This window comes from Spinacia oleracea, chromosome 4 (assembly GCF_020520425.1).
Source record: "Spinacia oleracea cultivar Varoflay chromosome 4, BTI_SOV_V1, whole genome shotgun sequence".
Classification (NCBI taxonomy): Eukaryota; Viridiplantae; Streptophyta; class Magnoliopsida; order Caryophyllales; family Amaranthaceae; genus Spinacia; species Spinacia oleracea.
The window spans coordinates 75,729,082-75,741,095 of NC_079490.1; the positions used below are offsets into that span (position 1 = coordinate 75,729,082).

Consider the following 12,014-nt stretch of genomic DNA (forward strand, 5'->3'; position numbering starts at 1 on the left):
TTTGTTTGTGTTTATTTATTTTTTGAAAATAAGGACCTACGTGGTTTGCGCCGTAGACCCCGCCGGCTGAAGATGGCGAGCCTATTTCATTTTGTTTTTTTGAAGATTCAATTTTTCGAAAACTAAGGACCTGCGCGGCTAGTGACGCAGACCCCGCCCGCTGAGGGTGGGCGAGCCCATTTTGAATTTCTTATTTTGCCTATGTAGAAGGGCTTTTGTGATTACAACCTGTTGGTGGGTCGCAATATTTCCTGATCAGGTGTGTCCTATAAGTGGGTCCACACTGTGTATATTTTTAACGATATTGCAAAATACCGTTCTTGGGAAAGAAATATCAAGATAACAGATATTTTACACAAAATAGAGGATTGCGCGTGCCCGACAGCGAATATTCGCTGTCTGGGAAGCATTTTCAGCGCCCAGCTCTGGGCGCGAGAATTTCTAACGCCCAAAGCTGGGCGTTGAAAATGCGAAGGGGAGACGGGTCTTTAAATCCGCGGACCGTCTCCTTCTTTTCCCATTTCCACCATTTTCGCTCAAGCTCTTCACCTCTTTCAACTGATTTCTTGCGCGTTTCTTCACTTTTCTTTAAGAATTCTACTCCAAATCACTTCCTAATCTTCCCAATGTAAGTAATTTTCAGTAATTTTGAGGTTTTTTTTTTTTTGTCAATTTTAGTATTTTTGTCAAGTATTTTTATGCATGAAATTGATTTTGGGGTTTTTGATTTTGTGCCCCTTTCCTTCAATTAGATAGTTGGAAATGTTCCTCATAACATGTTAATTAGTTTGTGCATGTTAATTTTCGCAAGTATGTTGATTCTTGTTGAATTTGGGCATTTTCATGCTAGCCCCCAAGTATACCTACCACTCTAGCGTTTTCTTACAATGTAGGTGTTTTTGGTATATTGCTTTATGAATGACAAATTATGGAAGAATTTTCATTTGGTTGGAGTTAATTAAAAATTTTTCACTTAGGGAATTTTTTGCTCGACATGAACTTAGTATCATATCTTAGGGAAAAAAAAATTGTATGACTCCATTTTATGAGTGGAATGCACTCCTTTAATGATTGGTGTGAGTGCCAGTTTTGTTAAAGGTATAATGCCTTATTGTATTATTGATCAGCATGCCTGACGAGTCGTCACCTCCTTCCGGTGGCCACGAGGAGCGTGGCATGACGCGTCAGTCTACTGGCGCGGGTCCCCTATGGGTGGGTCCTGAGCTCTACGATGGTCGTGATCTGCACTACGACCTAGAGCACCACGTGACTTCCCGCCTTCACGCGAGGAGAGAGACTACGGTTCGCGGCTACGGCGCAGCGACGAGTGAGATCGTTTTTAGTTTCCTGAGCTCGGACGCCCAGGCTTTGTTGAGGGCGAGCTCACTGTTTCCGGTGGTCGAGACCTTCTGGGAGATACTTCGGCTTAACATCTCCCTGGCCTTTCTGCGGTCGTTCATGAGGTGGTGGTGGGATAACACCAACACCTTCCATTTTCCTTGGGGTGAGATGACGATCACTCCCGAGGACTACACGGCTTTGACGGGCTTGACCTTTACAGGGAACCCCGTTCGTCTGAGGTGGGATGGCCCATCGCCGACTGTTGCTGAGGGTACCAGGCTCCTGGGCTCGTGGATGGGCAGGAGATTGCCTTCGTACCAGCCCCGTGGGATACCTTTCGCTGACCTGATGTGGGCCTTAGAGCATGGGGTAGAGGAGTCGCCTTCGAGACAGGCTCGGCTGTTCTACCTCCATTTTATTACTTCCACTTTTCTATCGGTCCGACTGACACCTTTGACCTGAGGTGGATAGGCATGGTGGAGGACGTGTCTACACTGGGTGACTATCATGGGGCGATTTGGGCTATGCGACGCTCGTCGGCCAGATGAGTTTGGCGGTGCGCGACTCGGACCCGAGTAGACGTCACTTTGTCATTACATTAGCAGGAGTGCCGCGTTTGACCGAGGTATGTGCCTAGACTTTCTTTTGCTTTCTCGCTTTTACTGGGCTTCTTTTTTTTGATGTTTTATTGTCTTTTCCTTTTGTAGCTGTGGGCCTTTGAGCACTTACCTTGGTTGGCTCCCCGAAAGGGGCAGAGGCCTTTGGAGTACCCTTCCGGTTGTCGTTGGGGTTGGAAGAAGAAGCTGACAGTGCGTCCACCGCCCGATACCGTGTGGGACCTCATTCGGGACGGGAACCCTGAGCATGTGCAAAATCTTATCCTCTATCTCGTATTTCGTCATTCTTTTTATTTTCTATGTGCGAGATCTGACGGTGTTTGTACAAAAACAGGTGGTTTGGACCCCATGGCTCTCTTTTAGGGGTACTTATGCTTCGGTCAGGGATAGTCATGCCTTGAGCCAGATGCGAGTCTTGTTCGTCGGCTGCCGGGACCCTGTCTGGTACCTGGGAGAGCGGGTACGTATGCAGACGGTCGGGGCTTTTTCGGTGCCTAGGCCTCCGCCTGCGACCATGCTGTCTACTCGTTCGATAGGCGAGTCGTGGAGGGTCCACTCGAGGACTGGCGTGCCGGCGACGGAGTTGGTGATAGAGGGAGCTAGCTATTATCGGTTTATCCAGGATTCTCTTCGTCTCCCGGAGCCTGGCGCTGTAAGTTGCCCTCTCTTTTCATATTGATTTTAGTGTTTTCATACTCGTGCCCATGTGTTTATGTCTACTGTGTTTTGTGCAGGAGTGTCCTGACCCTTCGTTGGGGGGATGGGTGCTTCCCGATGCTCGGATCTCGTATACCGGAGAGAGTGGATCCGAGATTGTGGAGACTTTCCCGGAAGACCGGGTTTTCCATGCTCCGCTCCCTGAGGTAGTACAGGCGGTATGCACCTTTTATTTGTGCACTCTTCTTATATCTTTTTTTTTTTCCTTTTTTTCTTTTGTTACTAACATTCCTGTTTCAGGTTCCGGCCAGTACGGCCAACGCGATGGTGGGGGTGATCAACCGGTTGAAGTCCCCACTCTACTCGGGTAATGTGCCCTCTTTTTTCTTTTGATCTGTACCTTTTGTTTGGCTTTCCGTTACTCACTCTCCTTTTGTCTTTTCTTGTAGACGGGTGCTGGACGAGCCGGGGCCGACGACGCGGGTCCCTCGGGCGGGGGACACGGTCGTGAGAAAGAGAGGGCACGACACTCGCCCCTACGGCATCGCCGTTCCGACGCGGGGGTGAGTTCTTCCAGGGAGAGGTCCGAGCCGGAGCGTAGGCGACGTTCCGTGTCGGTGGCCCGAGAGCCTAGCCCCGAGTTGCAGTCACAGCCTCATTTTTGGGGTGATTCTGGCTGGGGGCCCTCATACCACGGGGAGTTGAGTGGATGGACCGGTGAGGCTTGGAGACATGGAGCCGATGACGAGTCTTAGGCTTACCTCCTGTTTTGTATATATTCATTCTTGTGTTCCGCATGTATATATATAATTGTTTTTTTGGTGCAAGAATGTTTTGAGCCTTCCGTGGGCTTTGCCTTAACATATTATACTAATATTAGCTTTCTAAACCAACGACGAATTTTGACAAGAGAAAGAATTCCGTAAAAGTAATGAGTTCTTACAAGAGTGCACACATATTTTTAGACTAACCGACTACTTGGGGTATTACATATGCATGTTCACTATTTTTCGTTTTTTGCCGACTCGTGCCATACTCCTTTGTTGGGCTTGTTCCTGAAAATTCTTGTGGCTTTGTTTTTTATTCTATTTGGTCTTGCCCGTGCATGGCTTAGGGTATAGTGCCCTTTGCAATATCTTTTCTTCTTGATGCATTGCATGACTTTATTATTTTTTAATTTTTATTGGACCGAATCCTTGATAAGGATTGCCTACGTATCTTGTCAGAATCAGGTCGCGCGTAGTTCTAGCTTTTTGAAATTTTTGAAAGGGTGTTCATTACACGTCTGCTTCCCCCCCAAGTGTTCGTGGTTCTTTTGATGGTTCGAAAAAGGAGTATGAACACTTGCAGAAGCGGGAGGATAGGTGGCAAGAGAGAATGACGCCCATTCACGGGCGCAGGAAATATCGGCGCCCAGGCCTGGGCGTGAAAAATAACAGCGCCCAATCCTGGGCGTTGAAGTTTTGTCCTTCGCTTTTTCTACTTTATCGAGTTTTATGCCGTTTTCTTAGAGTAATGTGCAGAATGCTTGCTTATGAGTCTTAACGTGTTTTATTAGATGCCTTAACTCCGGACTGAATTTTATTAAATATAGTACTTTTTCAATTGGTCGAAGTTCGTGAGGTTAACGAATTCCGCTCCATCTATGTCAGCTAGTTGGACTGCTCCGCCAGGTAGGATGGTCTTTACAAAATATAGTCCTGTCCAGTTAGGCCGGAATTTTCCTCGAGGGTCCGTAGTAGGTGCGCGGACTTCTTTTAATACAAAATCGCCTTCTTTGATATTTCGAGGTTTGACTCTTTTGTTGAATTGCCTTGCGATGCGCTTTTGATACACTTGCACGTGATGTAAAGCTCTCAACCTCCGTTCGTCTAAAAGGACAAGCTCGTCGTACCTAGCTTGAACCCAATCAGCCTCAGGTAGCTTGCTTTCTAGGACGATCCGGAGGGAGAAAATTTCCAACTCGGTCGGTTGAACTGCTTCCATTCCGTATACCAAGGAGTAGGGTGTTACTCCAATGGAGGTGCGGATTGAGGTTCGATAGCCCCATAATGCGAAGTGTAATTTGTTGGGCCAATCTTTATAATTTTCGGCCATTTTTTCGATTATGACTTTAATATTTTTGTTGGCCGCCTCTACCGCGCCGTTCATTTGCGGCCTGTAGGGAGAGGATTTATGGTGTTTGACATGATATTTTTCGACCAAGTCTTGGACTTTGGCCCTAAAGTGGGAACCTTGGTCACTTATGATTTCATGTGGAACCTCGTATCGACACAATATGTTCTTTTCTAGGAATCGAGCGACATGTTTGGCCGTTAATTTTGCATAGGAGACTGCCTCTACCCATTTAGTGAAGTAATCAATTGCGACTAAAATGTACTCGTGTCCCCCTACGCCTGTTGGTGTTACCTTGTCGATTATATCTATGCCCCAGGTGGAAAAGGGCCATGGAGAAGTGAAGGTGTATAGTTCTGAGGGAGGCAAATGGTTAAGGTTACTGAAGATTTGGCATTTTGGGCAAGTTTTTACAAAGTGATGGCAATCGGTTTCCACAGTGGTCCAATAGTACCCTGAGCGGGATATTTTTTGGGATAGCATTTTTCCGTTCATATGGGGTCCGCACACGCCGTTATGGTATTCTTCCATTAGTCTTTGGGCTTGGTTTTGGTGGACAAAGTAACTTGATTTTATTCAGCATGTACTTGTATAGTTCTCCCTGAATTATGCTATATTGTGAAGCGAGGAGGCGTAGGGCCTTTTGTGCTCGCGGGGAGGTGTTTGGGGGGAATTCCCCACTTGTTTTGTAACGAAGGATGTCTGTATACCATGGTTCTTCTTCGGTGTTTTCAGGTTCGGAGTCTATGGCACAGCAATAAGCCGGCTCTTTCCTTCGCTCGACCCGAAGGGTCATCCCGTCCCATTCATTCGGGATGTTGAGCATTGAAGCTAGCTTCGCTAGTGCATCCGCGAATTGGTTGTCGTCTCTTGGTAGGTACGTATACTAGATTTTTTCAAATTGCTCGACTATTTGGTCTAAGTGAGCTTGATATTTTGAGAGACTAGTGCTTCAGACCTTCCATCTTTTGGATATATGGTTGATTATTAGGGAAGAATCCGCGAAGACTTGTATATGTTTGACTCCGAGGCTAACTGCGGCCTCTAGCCCAACTATGCAGGCCTCGTATTCGGCGGCGTTATTTGTGGCCTCGAAGTCAAGTTTGACGGAAATTGGTATATGGGCCCCTTCGGGACTGACTAGGAGAACTCCGACGCCGCATCCTTTCTGGTTGGACGCGCCATCGAAGTATAGTGTCCAATAGTCGTCTCGTATCATCAGAAGTTCCTCGTCAGGGAGGAGGTAAGCTTCTGTGGTTTCCTCATTCGTGGCATGCTCGGCCAGGAATTCGGCTACCGCTCTTCCTTTGATTGTTTTTTCTGGCATGAATTTTAGGTCGAATTCTAAGAGCATGACTAGCCACCTGGACAGGCGACCATTTAGGGCGGGCTTTTCGAACATGTATTTTAAGGGGTCTAGTTGTGACACTATATGAACAGTGTGGGCCAATAGGTAATGTCTGAGTTTTTTGGATGCCCAGACGAGGGCGAGGCAGGTTTTCTCAAGTTCTGTGTATCTCGTCTCGTACTGTATGAACTTCTTGCTCAAGTAGTAAATGGCTCGCTCGGATCCATGTACACACTGTGAGAGCATAGCTCCCGCTGCAGTATCCGTGACGGTTAGGTATAGGCGTAAAGGGATTCCAGGCAAAGGCGGGGAGAGGACGGGTGGTTTGCTTAGATATTCTTTGATTTTATCGAAGGCAGTTTGGCATTGTTCATCCCATTCGACTTTTTCTTCTTTTCTTAATTTTTTGAATATTGGCTCACAAGTCATAGTAAGCTTGGAAATGAACCTACTAATGTATTGCAGCTTTCCTAGGAAGCCCCTTATCTGTTTTTCAGTTTTTGGTGGGGGCATTTCGGTAATGGCTTTTATCTTGGATGGGTCAATCTCGATTCCTCGCGTACTAACAACATATCCTAGCAATTTTCCAGAGGTTACCCCGAACACACATTTTTGTGGATTTAGTCTCATGATATATTTCAAGATTCGGGTGAAGAACTTTTAAGTGCCGGGAGGTGACCGTGCCGGTCTTTAGATTTGACGATCATGTCGTCTACAAAGACCTCGATTTCTTTGTGTATCATGTCATGGAGTAACGTGGTGGCTGTTCTTTGATAGGTGGCCCCCGCGTTTTTTAAACCAAAAGGCATTACAATGTAACAATATGTACCCCAATGGGTAATGAAAGTTGTTTTTTCCATGTCTTCTTCTGCCATGAGTATTTGGTTACATCCGGCGTACCCGTCCATAAAGGAGAGGAGCGCGTGCTCTGCGGTGTTGTCTACTAGTATGTCAATGTGAGGTAGAGGGAAGTCATCTTTGGGACTGGCTTTGTTGAGGTCTTGAAAGTCTACGCACATTCGCACGCGTCCATCTTTTTTAGCTACGGGGACAATATTGGCCACCCATTCTGGGTAGTTGGAGACTTTTATAAAGCCGGCGTCTAATTGTTTCGTGATTTCTTCTTTTATTTTCAAGGCTATCTCTGGTTTGAGCCGCCGTAGCTTCTGTTTTACTGGCGTCATTTTGGGATCTAGCGGAATTTTATGCTCAGCGATTTCTCGATCTATTCCTGGCATGTCTTTGTAGGACCAAGCAAAGACACCCTCGAACTCCCGCAAAGTGGAGATTAGATCGGCTTTTTCAGTGGGAGTTAAGGTGAGGCCAATTTTAATGATTTTAGGATTTTCTTCTGTTCCAATATTTACCGATTCTGTGTCCTCAATTATAGGAGTTTTGAGTTCTTGCTCATTTACAACTTTTATTAGTTCGGTATATTCCTTTTCTGGCTCTTTTTCGTGCTCATTAGTTGCGAGACATTCTGCATTATTACTCGGATTTTTAAGCGGCATATACTCAAAATTTTTGTTTATCTTATTAAAGTCATGAAGCATTACATCAAAAAGATCTCCCGGAGTAGAGATTTCCGGGTCTAAACCATTTTTGGGAGGGGTTATAATTTTGCTAGGTTCGGACTCGGAGTCAGACTCGGATTCAGACTCTAATTCTTCGTACATTGGACCCTCTCCCGCAGATATCTTGAACTTCATCCCACGAGCATTAGTCCATTTGAAAGTCTTGCGCCACCCTCGTTGGATTTGGTCATCTTTTGAGGGTGATGGAGCGATCAATTTAGTAGGATCGAACACTTCATCTTGAAGAGCTAATGCCATAATTTCTGTTTCATTCTTCGGTCTTTTCTTTTCTAACCCAAACAATAGCCCGAAAGCATGTGAGTTGGGGAGCGTTTTTGGCATAGCATGATTCTTTGGGGCGAGTGGCCTTTGAGAACGTAAAGGGTCGTGTCCCAGAGCATGCATCTCTTGGGTTTGTGCGACCTCTAGGTATAGATGTTCGGGATATGCTTCTTCCATCGCGTTCCTTGATGTCTATCACGGGAAGGTATTCAGGGGCCCTGCATTATTGTTGTGGAGTAGGAGACACATTAGTTTGTTTCGTGAGTCGGTTTTTTAGACATTCTATGACTACCCTTAAGTCGGACTAGTGTATTTGGACTGCTATGTGTGCACTTTGAACTCTTTATATTTTTGAAAATATTTGCCCGTGTGACATTCATAATTATTTGCATGGTCGACTTTTGGTGCCGAGCATTGCCGTCATAGGAGGCCTAACAACGACGCAATGAGTTATTATTTTTTCACGAGTCACTTTTGAAATCGAGTGCTTTTCTTACGCCCTCGTAGCAATTCTTTTTACGAACATTTTTTGTGCTACGTATTTTCCTTTCGCGCGGGCACTGAGGCTGCTGCGCCTGACCAGAAGGCCAAGCAGCAACTTCAGCGCCCAGCGTCGGGCGTGAGAAATTCTGGCGCCCAGCCAGGGGCGCTGAAAATGCGTCCCTGGCTGATTCTCGTTTTCGGTTTGCGTCTACTTTTGTTTATGCGACTTCGATTTTGCGTGCTTGCCTAATAACGTCCTTTACGCGTCGTGCAGCGTTTGTGGGATTCGTTACAGGCCATCCCGAGCGTCGCTTATTTTTGTGGCGATCGTTCGGGTCTGCGGAACACGTATTTCGGTATAACTCTTTGGCAAATTGGTTTATGAATGTTTGGGAAATTTTTAAGGTCGTTGGTTTTTCTAGGATAGTTTGTCACACACAATCACATATTTCGCTACACATAACTAACATTCATCATGAGGCGATAATAACATGTCATGTAGTTTATGATAGGCTTCTATGGGTAGTTATTTGCGCCTGGCTTGGTACCGCTTCTATTGTAGATCCAACACATGCCCCGGTCGAGGTAGTGTCTTCAACAGACGAATTTCGCTCAAGAGGCCAACCCGCAAGTGCAAGCCAAGGGGGCATGCAGGCGAGAGGGACCTAATGAGCGAGCGATTGGGTTCGGGATAGGTGTACTACCTGCACAAGTACCGAGTGGGCAACATGCGCGGCGTATGCACCCCCCTATTGGCGAAAAAAGGTATCCTTAGTCCCAACTCCCGAGGGAGCCGAGATTCGTTATGCGGTTCTGCCCGTTCACATTAATATGCTGATTTTCAGGTCGTCCCAACTTGATGGGGAAATAAACGCGGGGTAGGATCGTTTCACCCTTCGGCTATTTTGATTACCTACAAGCACGAGTATTTCCTTCACTATCCCCAGCGGAGTCGCCACTGTGAGGGGGTCGAAAAAACACAAGGCTAATGCGTGACCTCGTCCCTCGTGGGTGTGACGATTCTTTTTATTCAATCAAGTGTAATTGGATTTCCTGTGAGTTTACACCCAATTGACTAGTAATATAGGAGTCGCCATTCAGTTTTTAACGACAATGAGAAAAACTGACAAAACCCGGTTATCGTGACATAAAGGGAGTGCAATTATGTTTGACCACGACGACCGTAGGTTCCCTTGTGATCCCTGGTGTGGGGATCTCTCAACATACACCCGCAAGGTAGAGATTGAGGGTTCGGGGGACTGTAACTACCGAGAGGAGTACTCGCTCGTCTATAACTCCAGAGGCAGGATATCCTTACTAGCTCAGCATAAATAATTGAAGGGACATGCGTTAACTATTAAACTAATCTGAGTTGATTTTAGCAATATGCAACATATAATACTAGATTGATCGCGATTATCTGACTTAAATAGCATTGAGGGACCTAGCATGATAATCCAATTTCCCAAATATATTATATTTGTTAGGCGTGATAGAACAATCAGATTTAGTTAGTTTAACAGTTCATAAAAAGGGCGAGGAAAGCAATTAAATCATCCAAAAGGGACACATTACGACGCACCCTTGAGAGGTGCGTCACGGTTCTTAGAAAACTAACCACTTTGACTTTGCTATTTCTCCTTTTTATTTAACGAATATCAAATTATGGGACAGGATACGTTCTGTTCGATTTATGGATCGATTGCGACAGAACGCGTGAACAATTTCGCAGCGTGAGGCTTAGGCTAAGGGTTGGAGTCAATACTCAGAATATAATTGTGTGTTGCGTGTGTTCCTTTCACGTCGAATTTGGGGCTGTATTTATAGGGAAGAGTTTGTGGAAAGATAGAATTGCAGAGTTCTAATCCACAAAGAATTAGGAAAAAACACGTACCCAGGTATTTTCAGCGCCCAGAGCCAGGCGTTGAAAATAGGGTATGGGCTGTTTTCTTAGTCAGATTCGGATTCCTGAGATCCGTAGTGTTTCAGACTTAATCGAGTCTTTTAGTGCGTATCAATTTCATGATGGAATGCGTCTGGGCCCGTCACGAAATCTAGGCTCGTTAGGATTTTAATTAATACGTAACTCTTATTTCCGAATCATATTAGGATTAGGATTCTCGCAGTTTCTATCTCATTTAGGATTTATGTTAGAGTGCAACACCTAATTCTGACAGGTTTCTATCTTTTATGACTTGCCACCTTAAGAAGCTACCCTTTACGGCAGTTACTATTTTTAGCAGGTTTCCATAAATAGCAGGTTTCTATAAATAGCAGGTTTTGGGTGAAATGAAAAGGGGAATTGAGATTCGTTATTTTATAGGAGATGCGTTGTCAAGTGGAGATTTACGTTTTCATCATCGAACCTTTCCCTTTCGGGAATGGGGACAAAAGTAGGTGTCTACAGTGACAAATCGTGAGACTCGATGATGAGTTGGTGTTGTGAATGGTATAGTATTTTGAACTAAGTTATCGACCTTATTGGGACATCGAGGTCATGGCTGTATTGAACTGCTAATTGTTCATTAGTCTGATTTGCATTGCACCATTTCCTTTGATTTTTTTTAGGTTTTGCGAGTAGTACCCAGAAAGAATTGACATTGTGTCTCTCATAGCCTCATTTGGTATATAATTGTCTTGTGTGATATGGTGTATTTGTGGCAGGACTTGAACTTGCTTGAACAATCTCCTATGCTATATTTAATTTCTTTATTGAAAGTAATATGATTAGATTTTTGATAGAGAACTAAAGTGTTATAATTATTGTTTATGTAGGGCATATAGAATTTATTGGACTACTTTTGAAAATGACAAACGGAAGATTAAGTCACAAAAGTTACGATTCATACAGATGAAGGTACTAATTAAAGCTTGTACTCCTTAAATCTCTTAATTTGAAAATATTTGCTTTGACACATATATACGTGCCTCATTTGTGTAAATAGTGTGCTCAACAAGTTGATGCAGTGGATAGTGGTTATTATGTGATGAAATACATGCATGATGTTGTCACAGTATACAATGAATACAAGGATAATTTGTCTGAGGTACGTGAACTTATTTAATTAGGTATAAGATTCAATTTTCTCTTAAATTAGTTTTCGAGTAATTAATACCAAGTTTTTGTTTCTTGAAGGGTTATGTACAAAGAGAAATGCCATATTCTGATGAGGAGTTAGAAGAAACTCGAAAACAATGGGAAAAGTATTTTAAGGACAACTATTTGATGGATGCCGGCAAATGAGTTTGTTGTCTAGCTAGTAATGTTATGTTTTATGTTCTTGTTATGTGTTGGATATGACGTTGGATGCTACTTGGAGCATATATATGGTTGTTGGAACATATATGTATGTTATGTCTTATATACAGGTCTTTATAAATTCCCGTTTTTCCGGGTTTCGCAAATTACAAGGGAAACTATGGCAAAATTTTTGCAACCTATTAAAATATTTATAATGTATTTATTATAATTTTTTGTCAAAATAATAGGATTGTCCAGGGATAAATATATAAATATGCATCTGATCGTAGCTATTATATTTTTTTTTTTTAAAAAGAAAATATTAATTGCAACGCGTGTGATAGAACCAAGCTGCA

The 12,014-nt window shown here is 44.1% G+C and overlaps 1 long non-coding RNA gene across 1 annotated transcript; it reads left to right on the forward strand.

The window, feature by feature from the left end:
• Positions 1-11,204: 11,204 nt before the first annotated feature.
• LOC130472271 (uncharacterized) lies at positions 11,205-11,660 on the forward strand. The gene is made up of 3 exons (XR_008932293.1): positions 11,205-11,274; positions 11,363-11,464; positions 11,554-11,660. It is a non-coding gene; the product is annotated as an uncharacterized lncRNA (long non-coding RNA).
• The last annotated feature ends 354 nt before the right edge of the window (positions 11,661-12,014 follow it).